Source organism: Triticum dicoccoides, chromosome 1B (assembly GCF_002162155.2).
Source record: "Triticum dicoccoides isolate Atlit2015 ecotype Zavitan chromosome 1B, WEW_v2.0, whole genome shotgun sequence".
NCBI lineage: Eukaryota > Viridiplantae > Streptophyta > Magnoliopsida > Poales > Poaceae > Triticum > Triticum dicoccoides.
Window position 1 is genome coordinate 475,670,911 of NC_041381.1, and position 11,441 is coordinate 475,682,351.

The following is an 11,441-nucleotide window of genomic DNA, read 5'->3' on the forward strand; positions in this document are numbered from 1 at the left end:
GGCTCCCTCTGGTCGTCCGGTGTTCCCTTTACAGAATGATATTTACGGATATCCGGAACTCTCCGGACGTCTGACCTCCGGACGTCCGGCAGGTCTCGGACGTCCGGTACTTTCACCACAGAAGCATATTTATGGATTTCCGGGCTTCTCTGGTCGCCGGGCTCCGGACGACCGGCACATCTCGGACGTCCGTATCCTGTGTACTGATTCGTGGCTCATATATTCCCAACGGCCAGACGACCGATGACCATCGGACGTCCGGACTTATTTGTGCCACCGGACGTCCGGTGTTGTCCGGACGTCCGACCTATCCTGTGCACTTAAGTGTCCCAAACGGTCACTTTTCCATACCTACTATATATATACCTCTCCCTTCCATGGGATAAGGTTGACCATTCACTTTGAGCTTGCCAAGAACACTCTTCACTCTCTCTCTCTCTCTCAATCACCTACATAAAATCATAGATCCCCAAGTGATCTAGGAGCATTTGAGAGAAGTTCTCCGATCAAGTGATAGATCCACTCCTTCCCCTTATTTGCACCAAAGGAATTTGTGATTTGAGCAAGTCTTGACCTTTTCCCCAACGTTCTTATTACTCTTGGAGGTTGGAGACTCCTAGGCAATAGGAGTTTTTTGGAGAGGAATCAACCTTTATGATTACCCCTGGAAAGTTTGTGAGGGTTTGGAGATCACCCAAAGGTCTACCACTAGTGGTTGAGAAACGCCTTCGTGGTGTTGTCTCAAAGGGAGAATAGGGTGAGCCTTCGTGGCGTTGGTGTGCCTTCCTGGTAACATCCACCTCTCTAACAGTGACTAGCTTCCCTCCAAGGAAGTGAGCATCGGCATACATCCTCGTCTCCCGGAGTTGCTGTTATTCCTAACCCTAACTCTCTACTTGTGGTTACTTGTCTCTTTGCACTTACTTACATCATATTGTGCTTGCTTACTTATGTGCTTGTGTTACTTGCTTAGTACTTAGTACTCACTTGCAATTGTTAGGCTCACCTTCATATTCCACATTATTGCCTAAAATTGCTAAGTAATAATTAAAATTTGTAATTGTACCTATTCACCCCCCCTCTAGGTCCATCCCGATCCTTTCAATCATGAGTGTTGACATAATTGAGCTTGATCTCCCCTCGCCTGATGTGATCCCGGATGAAGTGATACCGAATCTCAATATGCTTCATCTTGAAGTGCTGCACCGGATTGAGAGAGATCTTGATGGCACTTTCATTTTCACACCAAAGAGGCACTTCGTCACAAGTGACACCATAATCCTTCAAAGTTTGCCTCATCCATAGAAGTTGAGCACAACAACTACCGGCAGCCACATACTCCGCTTCGATGGACGAGAGAGATACACAACTTTGCTTCTTAGAAGACCAACTCACCAAAGAGCAACCAAGAAATTGGCACCCTCCGGAAGTGGACTTCCTATCCACTTTGTCTCCTGCCCAATCCGAGTCTGAATATCCCAAGAGATCAAAGTTGGCTCCTCTTGGTTACCGTAAGCCAAAGTTTGGGGAGCCAAATATCGAAAGATTTGCTTGACCGCCACAAAGTGGCTTTCCTTAGGTGCGGCTTGAAATCGTGCACAAATTCCCACACTCAACATGATATTTGGTCTAGATGCACAAAGGTAAAGCAGGGAGCCAATCATGGAGCGATATACCTTTTGATCCACCGCTTTACCATTGGGATCTATGTCAAGTTGGCATTTGACGGGCATTGGAGTGGAAGCCGGCTTCACATCACTTAGCTTGAATCTCCTGAGCATGTCTTGAGTGTATTTGGCTTGGTTGATGAAGGTTCCTTCTCTTCTTTGCTTGATTTCGAACCAAGAAAGAACTTCAACTCTCCCATCATAGACATCTTGAACTTTGAGGTCATGAGAGCGGCAAATTCCTCATTGAAAGCTTCGTTAGGGGAACCAAAGATAATATCATCAACATATAGTTGACATCCAAACAACTCCCCTTTGACCTTCTTAGTAAAAAGAGTGGGGTCGATTTTCCCAATTTTGAACCCACGATCTTGCAACAACTTGGTAAGGTGATCATACCATGCACGTGGGGCTTGTTTAAGGCCATAGAGTGCCTTGTCGAGTTGGTACACATGATCGGGGAAATAGGGATCCTCGAAACCCAAGGGTTGTTTGACATACACCAACTCATTAATAGGACCAAACGCACTCTTCACGTCCATTTGTTGCAACTTGAAATTATGATGAGAAGCATAAGCAATCAACAAACAAATAGATTCAAGGCGAGTAACAGGAGCAAAAGTTTCACCGTAGTCGATACCCTCGACTTGGGAGTAGCCTTGTGCCATCAAACGAGCCTTGTTGCGAACAATGATCCCATGAGCATCTTGCTTGTTCTTGAATATCCACTTGGTTCCAATGACATTATGATTCCCCATTGGACTTGGCACCGATCTCCACATTTGGTTGTGCTCGAAGTTGTTGAGTTCTTCATGCAATGCATTGAGCCAATCCGGATCCTCGAGCGCCTCATATAACTTTTGGGGTTTGATACAAGAAACAAATGCGTGATGTTCACAATAGTTTGCTAATTGTCTACGAGTGCTTACCCCCTTTCTTAGGCTTCCAACCACATTCTCCATGAGATGACCTTTAGTTGTGAGCTTGGAAGCAATCTTCACGGCACGACGCTCTAATTCCTCCTCAGGTGTGAAAAGAGGAGCGGAAACTTGATCATCTTGAGCGATGTCATGAGCTTGTTCTTGATCTTGAGCTTGCTCTTGATCTTGAACTTGCTCGGAAAGGAGAACTAGACCTTGGGCATCACTTGGTGTCTCACCACCATCTTGAGGTTGATCATGCCCTTGATCTTGTTCACGTGGTTGAGGGACTTCACTTTGTTCTTCGAAAGCGTGTGGGTCTTGGGGTCGGTGATGGCTCCACTTGAGTGGAGCATTGTCCTTCTCCTTCGGCCACAAGGGGTTCCTCAATGGGTAGGATATGACCAACACCCATTCTTCTTATGGCTTGGGGAGGAATTTGATCATCTACATCACAAGTACCACTTTGCTCCACTTGGGAGCCGTTATTCTCGTCAAACTCAATGTTACACGTCTCCTCAATGAGTACCGTGGACTTGTTGGGGACACGGTAAGCACGAGAGTTTGTAGCATAACCAACTAATATGCCCTCATGAGCTCTAGCCTCAAATTTAGACAACCAAACACCTTTCTTGAGAATGAAACACTTACAACCGAACACCCAGAAGTACTTGAGGTTGGGCTTGTTACCAGTGAGTATTTCATATGGAATCTTGTTCAAGCCTTTGCAAAGATAGAGCCGATTGGATGCATGACATGCGGTGTTGATGGCTTCAGCCCAAAAGTTGTAAGGATACTTGAACTCCGCCATCATGGTCCTTGCCACATCCATCAACACCCGATTCTTCCTCTCCGCAACACCATTTTGTTGAGGAGTATATGGTGCGGAATATTGATGCTTGATCCCCTCATCACTAAGAAACTCATCCAAGGTGTAGTTCTTGAACTCGGTGTCGTTGTCACTTCTTATTGTCAAGATCTTTGCATCATATTGACATTGAGCTTCATTTGCAAAGTCGATGGCAGTTTGTTGAGTTTCACTCTTCCTCTTGAAGAAATATACCCAAGTGTACCTTGAGTAATCATCGACAATCACCAAGCAATACTTTCTACCCCCAAGACTATCAAAGGATGGATACCCAAAGAGATCCATGTGAAGGAGCTCCAAGGGTCTCTTCGAGTAGATGATAGTCGTGGGAGGGTGAGCCTTCTCATGTAACTTTCCTTTGATACAAGCACTCCAAGCATGACCTTTGGCAAAACCAACATTTGTTAGTCCACAGACATGGTCCCCCTTGAGAAGACTTTGCAAAGATCTCATATTGACATGGGCTAAACAGCGATGCCAAAGCCATCCCACATCAACTTTAGCCATTAGGCATGTCACGGTCTTAGTGGGTCACTCCGAAAAGTTAATCACATAAAGACCGTTCTCGACATGCCCAACAAAGGCTACTTTAAGAGTATTTCTCCACAAGAGGGCCATGGTGTCAATATCAAATAATGTGGCAAAACCCAAGAGTGCAAGTTGACAAGCGGAAAGTAAACTGTATACAAGGGACTTAACAAGCATAACTTTCTCAATCGTGAGATCATGAGAAATGACAACCTTGCCAAGACCCAATACCTTGGAGGACGAGGCATCACCCCACTCGACATTGGTGGGAATAGAAGGAATCTTATGCACGTCCACTACCAAATCCTTGCTTCTGGTCATATGATTTGTGGCTCCACCATCGAGCAACCATGATCCCCCACCGAAAGCAAACACCTACAAGAGATCAATGCTTGGTTTTAGGTACCCATTTTGTAATGGGTCCTTTGATGTTAGTAACAAGGGTCTTAGGAACCCAAATAGACCGTTCAATGTACTCATAAGGAGAACCAACAAATTTAGCATAAACATGCCCATCACTAGCATGACACAACAGATAAGAGGGGTCAAAGTTGCCAGCTTTGTTGGAAGGGGTGGCATTGCCCTTTTTGACATCACCACCCTTCACATTGTTCTTCTTCTCCTTATAAGCACCCTCTTCCTCCTTCACAAAAGTTTGCTTGAGAGGAGGAGGTCGTTTGATCTTGTCATCTTCTTCTTGTTCTTGGACTTCGGTGCGAACCCAACTCGCTCCTTGGCCACAACTTCCTTTTGATTGCTCAAAAGGTCATTGAGATTCTTCTCACCTTGTATGCAAGACACAAGGCCTTTCTCAAGTTGCTCCTTCAACTTGGCATTCTCCTCCACAAGATGCACATGCTCACAACACGGGTTAGTAGCATTTGCGTTATCAAATAAGACCATATGAGAAAAGTGGCTTTCTCCTTGGTTAGCTTCACTTGGAGTTGATCGTGAGACTCCTTGAGGTTAGCATGAGCACCCTTCAAGGCCTTGTGAGCCTTGTCAAGTATATCAAACTCCTATTTGAGTCTACCATGCTCATGCCCAAGTTTAGCCTTCTCAGAATTGAGTACACGAGATACAACAAGAGCATGATCAAGATCTTTCTTTAATTTAGCATGGTCATCGTTGTGTGACTCCTCAAGAAACAAACGATGAACACGCTCTTCCTCAAGCGCATTAGAGAGGTATGATATCTCATCGGCATAATCACTACTATGACCTTCCATCTTAGAGATGGTTTCCTCATGAGCCTCGATCATGTCATTGGCTTCACCAAGTTGTTCCAAGAGAGCAACGAAGTGCTTCTTGGATTTGCCATTGAGCATACTCATAAAAGACTCAAATTCATTTACTTCCTCATTATACCCCTCACTTTCATCAATACAATCCGTCAAGTAAGGATTAGTAATGATGGTAGTTTTGATGTTGGGGGTTACCTTGTTGGTGGCTTTGTCCATGAGGCACTTGGCGGTGATGTTCTCGTTGGGTGAGTCAAAGAGAGACACCCATGGAGTTGTGGCAATGGCAACGGAGGCCAGGGCCATGGCTTCACTATCTTCATTATCATCATCATCCTCATGGTATTCTTCTTGAGCCACCAACCCTTTGGTTGGAGTCTTCTTGGTGAAGTTGTTCTTGTTGGGTAAGGACTTGGCTTTGTCTTTTCGGATGAGCTTGCCACATTGCCATAATTGTAACATGTTCTCACACGTTGCTTGCCCTTGAAGCCACTAGAGTTGTTCTTGTTGAAATTGGGCCTTGAGTTCTTCTTGCTCCAAAATTGTGTTGAAGCAAGAGCCATGTGCTCATGATAATCATATTTCGTATCTTCGAGGTTGCTCTCCTCATCTTCCTCTTCCTCCTCTTCTTCCACACTAACCTTGGCCTTCAAGGCAAGGTTGGGCTTATTTGCTCTTTGAGAACACAACACCGCATTGTCGGCGGTCTTGTCGAAGATCCTCATTGCCACAAACTCATCCAACACTTCACTTGAGGACAAGGTGTGGAAGTCCGGCCTTTGACAGATGACGGAGGACATGGCCTTGTGGTAAGGCATCATGGCCTTGAGAAACTTGCGCTTGATCCAATTGTCATCCGTATCCTTGCTCCCATGTTCTCGGAGTGAGACCGCGAGAGTAGTTAATCTCCGGCAAATCTCACGAGGTTCTTCTTCTTCATTCATTGCAAACTCATCGGCTTCATCTTGCACCACTTCATAGTTGGAGCGTTTAATGCTTGCGCTTTCCTTGTAGAGGTAAACTACATGGTGCCATGCTTCCTTGGCCACGGTGAAGGGTCGGAGATGCACAATATATTCGGGTGGAATTGCATCTTGGATGATGAAGAGAGCATTCTCATTGAATTGATTATGCGCGGCTTATCTTGGGGTGAAATTGCTTCGGTCATGTGGATAGAAACCTTCCTCAATGATTCTCCAAAGATTAGTATTAACATGGTTTAAATGACATTTAAAGTGATAAACCCAAGAGTCAAAATCCTCATTCTTCACAATCTTGGGAGTAGAACCCGCATGATTTAAATGAGTGGAGGGAACTGGTCCTCTATAAGTAAGAGGTGGTTCAACATGAGCATAGATACCATTTCCACTTTTACCACTAGGCAAAGGAACTTTGTCACTAGAAGCTTCCTCCTTATCGAAGTTGGCATCCGCCATCTTGTTAGTGGGAGCGAACACTTCCAAAGGTGCGGTGGATAATTTAAGACCATCAAGGAACTCTTTGAACATGCCTTTGACCTCGGTCGTCATGGAGGTTTTCAATGTGTCCAAAGCCACATTGAATTTCTCACGTGAGACCGGGGATCCCCCATCGGCCATAGACGAAGAAGGATTCACACCGGGGTGCTCCTCCTCACCGTCTATAGTGTCAACCATACTCTTAGGACGGTAAAGCCCTAAGAGACGAGGCTCTGATACCAATGGAAAGGATCGATATAGTTGACTAGAGGGAGGGTGAATAGGCAACTAACATTTTTTTAGCTTTTCTTTACCAAATTAAACTTTGCATCAAAGTAGGTTGTCTAGATATGCAACTAGGTAAGCAGCCTATATGATGCAACTACAATAAGCACACAAGCAAGCAAAGGATATAACACAATATAACTTGCATAAGTAAAGGTAAGAGATAACCAAGAGTGGAACCGATGGAGACGAGGATGTGTTACCAAAGTTCCTTCCCTTTGAGGGGAAGTACGTCTCCGTTCGAGCGGTGTAGAGGCACAATGCTCCCCAAGAAGCTGCTAGGGCCACCGTATTCTCTTCACGCCCTCACACAATGCGAGATGCCGTGATTCCACTATTGGTGCCCTTGGAGGCAGCGACCGAACCTTTACAAACAAGGTTGGGCCAATCTCCACAAATTAATTGGAGGCTCCCAATGTCACCACGAAGCTTCACCACAATGGAATATGGCTCCGGGTGACCTCAACTGTCTATAGTGCTCAAACACCCAAGAGTAACAAGATCCGCAAGGGATTAGTGGGGGGAATCAAATTTCTCTTGGTGGAAGTGTAGATCGATGCCTTCTCAACCAATCCCTAGAGAATCAACAAGTTTGATTGGCTAGGGAGAGAGATCGGGCGAAAATGCACCTTAGAGCATCAATGGAGCTTAGAGATGGAAGAGGTAGTCAACTCGGAGAAGAAGACTCCCCTTATATAGTGTAATAACAAATCTAACCGTTATCCACCAACTCAGCCTGCGACACGCGGTACTACCGCACCATATAAGCAGTACTACCGCACGGGCCTGCGGTACTACCGCAGCGGACTGCGGTACTACCGCTGGCATAGCAGGGGCCAGGACTAGTCCTGATGTGCTAAGACAGGGAGCGGTAGAACCGCTGGCGCGGTACTACCGCGCCCCTTGCAGTACTACCGCCAGGCAGGGATAGTCTAGGCTGAGAAGGCACGGACATAAAAAATTACATCCGTGACTACTTCCGCTGAGTTTAGGTCTATGCAAAAATCCGACATGGTACTACCACAAGCCTGGAGCGGTACTACCGTGTAGGGCCCAAATGTAAAAAGTTACATCCGCCCCTACTTCCGTGCATGCTGTTGTGACTGGCCAGAGCTCACGATACTACCGCCCCCAAGGCGTGGTATTACCGCATAGGGTGCAGATGTAAAAAATTATATCCGCCCTACTACCGCTCGAGTAGCTGGGCCTGGCCTGAGGCCACAGTACTACCACTCCCAAGGAGCGGTACTACCGTGAGCACCTACGGTACTACCATGCTGGAGCGCGGAACTACCGCGAGGGCCTGCGGTAGTACCGCTCTGGAGAGCAGCACTACCACCTGCCTCAGTTCAATAACATTAGGAGTCCTTCATTTTGCAGAGACACGGAGAGACGGAGGATGCTCCAAAGAGCCAAAGGAAAGGTGATGCAAAAAGGGACAAACGTGTACGTGAGATTCCACCTAAACCTTTCCAACGCGGACCCTCTCTTAATAGTACGACTTTCCTACGACTCAAATCCACCGAAAAGAAACATGGAGAAACATCGTCTTCAATAGTCTTCGTGGGGCACCAAATCGTCTTGTGTTTAGACATGATATATCTGAAATGCTCAATGCACACGATTAGTCCGCAAAAGCATTGTCATCAATCACCAAAACTACTAAGGAATAAATATGCCCTTACAATCTCCCCCTTTTTGGTGGATTGATGAAAATATGGGATATGCACATAGGGATATAAAATGAAGCAACGGCAAACCCACCATCTATAAAATATAGACAGGCTCCCCCTAGATGTGTGCACTCTAGAGAAGTGCTTTGGACTGCACGACACACATACTAGGATCAACACTCCCCCTATATTTTATAGACAAGGCATCTCTTGCAATGATAAAACTGACACTAAGCAAGTAGGCAAGATGATGAAAAAGAGCATAAAGAGAAGGGCACAAGATAGCATAGGCTCACGAACTACTAAGTAACGAAGATAATAAGATACTCTAGAGTGCATATGTCTTACACCATATGATAGATAACTTGGTCTTAAGAGCACATACCAAATCAAAGCAAACTAGGTTCAACAGACGGAAAGCAAAGCAACAAGGCTAAACACACGACACAAGACGGGTAAATCCTACACTCTCTCCCCCTTTGGCATCGAGACACCAAAAAGGCAGAGAGGACACCTACGACACAGGTGGTAGCTCAGGCTGAAAATGACTCCCCGTCGGTCTCGGCAGCGGGAATAGTCTCCTCCTATGACTCCGTCCACTGATACCCCTGCTTGGCTATCCAGGCAGCCTTCGGAGTGATGATAACTTCTAAGCCACTGTGCACAATCTCGCCAAAGGTCATCAAAATCTTCTTATCATGCTGGCGACTCTCCTTGGAGGCAACATGGGCCCTATACTTCCCCTGGGTCTGCAAGCAGAACAGAGCCTTCATCTTCTTCTTCAGCTTCTTAGCCCAAGATTGCTCGGTAGAGGGAGGAGTATATCCATCAGAACTGCCTCATCCGCCTCCTCCTCCTCGATCTCATCCTCATCCACATCCATCTTGGCAGCCTCGACCTCAACACTGGTGGTGGTGTTAGCCCATTGGCTCTTGATGCGGAGCTTGATGGGCTCATGACGAATCCAGCCGGGGGCAACAAACTCATCATCGGGATAGAGCTTCTCCCAAGTCTTTGTGATCAAGAGAAACAGGTAAGGCCCTGATACGTCTCCAACGTATCTATAATTTTTTATTGTTCCATGCTATTATATTACCTGTTTTGGATGTCTATGGGCTTTATTTACACATTTATATCATTTTTTGGGACTAACCTACTAACCGGAGGCCCAACCCGTATTGCTGTTTTTTTGCCTATTTTAGTATTTTGAAGAAAAGGAATATCAACAGAGTCCAAACGGAATGAAACCTTCAGGAGCGTGATTTTTGGAACGAACATGATCCAGAGGACTTGGAGTGCAAGCCAAGAAGCAGCGGAGGCGGCCATGAGATAGGAGGGCGCGCCCACCCCTCCTGGGCGCGCCCCCTGTCTCGCGGACCCCTCGGGTGGCCACCGACATACTTCTTCCTCCTAGATAAGCCTACATATCTCGAAAACATCCAGGGAGCCACCGAAGAAATATTTCCGCCACCGTAACCTTCTGTATCTGCGAGATCCCATCTTGGAGCCGGAGCCGGTGTTCTGCCGGAGGGGGATTCCACCATGGAGGGCTTCTATATCAACACCATAGCCCTTCCGATGAGTTGTGAGTAGTTTACCACAGACCTTCGGGTCCATAGTTATTAGCTAGATGGCTTCTTCTCTCTTTTTGGATCTCAATACAATGTTCTCCCGCTCTCTTGTGGAGATCTATTTGATGTAATCTCTTTTTGCAGTGTGTTTGTCGAGATCCGATGAATTGTGGGTTTCTGATCAAGTTTATCTATGAATAATAATTGAATCTCCTCTGAATTCTTTTATGTATGATTGAGTTATCTTTGCAAGTCTCTTCGAATTATCGATTTGGTTTGGCCTACTAGATTGATCTTTCTTGCCATGGGAGAAGTGCTTAGCTTTGGTTTCAATCTTGCGGTGTCCTTACCCAGTGACAGAAAGGGTTGCAACACATGTATTGTATTGTTGCCATCGAGGATAAAAAGATGGGGTTTATATCATATTGCTTGAGTTTATCCTTCTACATCATGTCATCTTTCTTAATGCATTACTCTGTTCTTATGAACTTAATACTCTAGATGCATGCTGGATAGTGGTCGATGTGTGGAGTAATAGTAGTAGATGCAGGCAGGAGTCGGTCTACTTGTCACGGACGTGATGCCTATATACATGAGCATGCCTAGATAATCTCATAATTATTCGCTTTTCTATCAATTGCTCGACAGTAATTTGTTCACTCACCATAATACTTATGCTATCTTGAGAGAAGCCACTAGTGAAACCTATAGCCCCCGGGTCTATCCTTTATCACATAAACTTTCAATCTACTTTTATTTGCATCTTTATTTTCTGCATCTATATTATAAAATACCAAAAATATATTTATCTTATCATATTATCTCTATCAGATCTCACTTTCGCAAATGGCCGTGAAGGGATTGACAACCCATTTATCGTGTTGGTTGCGAGTTCTTTGTTTGTTTGTGTAGGTTCGTGGGACTTGTGAGGAGTCTCCTACTAGATTGATACCTTGGTTCTCAAAAACTGAGGGAAATACTTATGCTACTGTGTTGCATCACCCTTTCCTCTTCAAGGAAAACCAACGCAAGCTCAAGACGTAGCAAGAAGGATTTTTGGCACCGTTGCCGGGGAGGTCTTCGCTCAAGTCAAGACATACCAAGTACCCATCACAAACTCATCTCCCTTACATTTACATTATTTGCCATTTGCCTCTCGTTTTCCTCTCCCCCACTTCATCCTTGTCATTTCATTTTCCCTCTCTTTCCCAATCTCCTCTCTTTTTCGCTT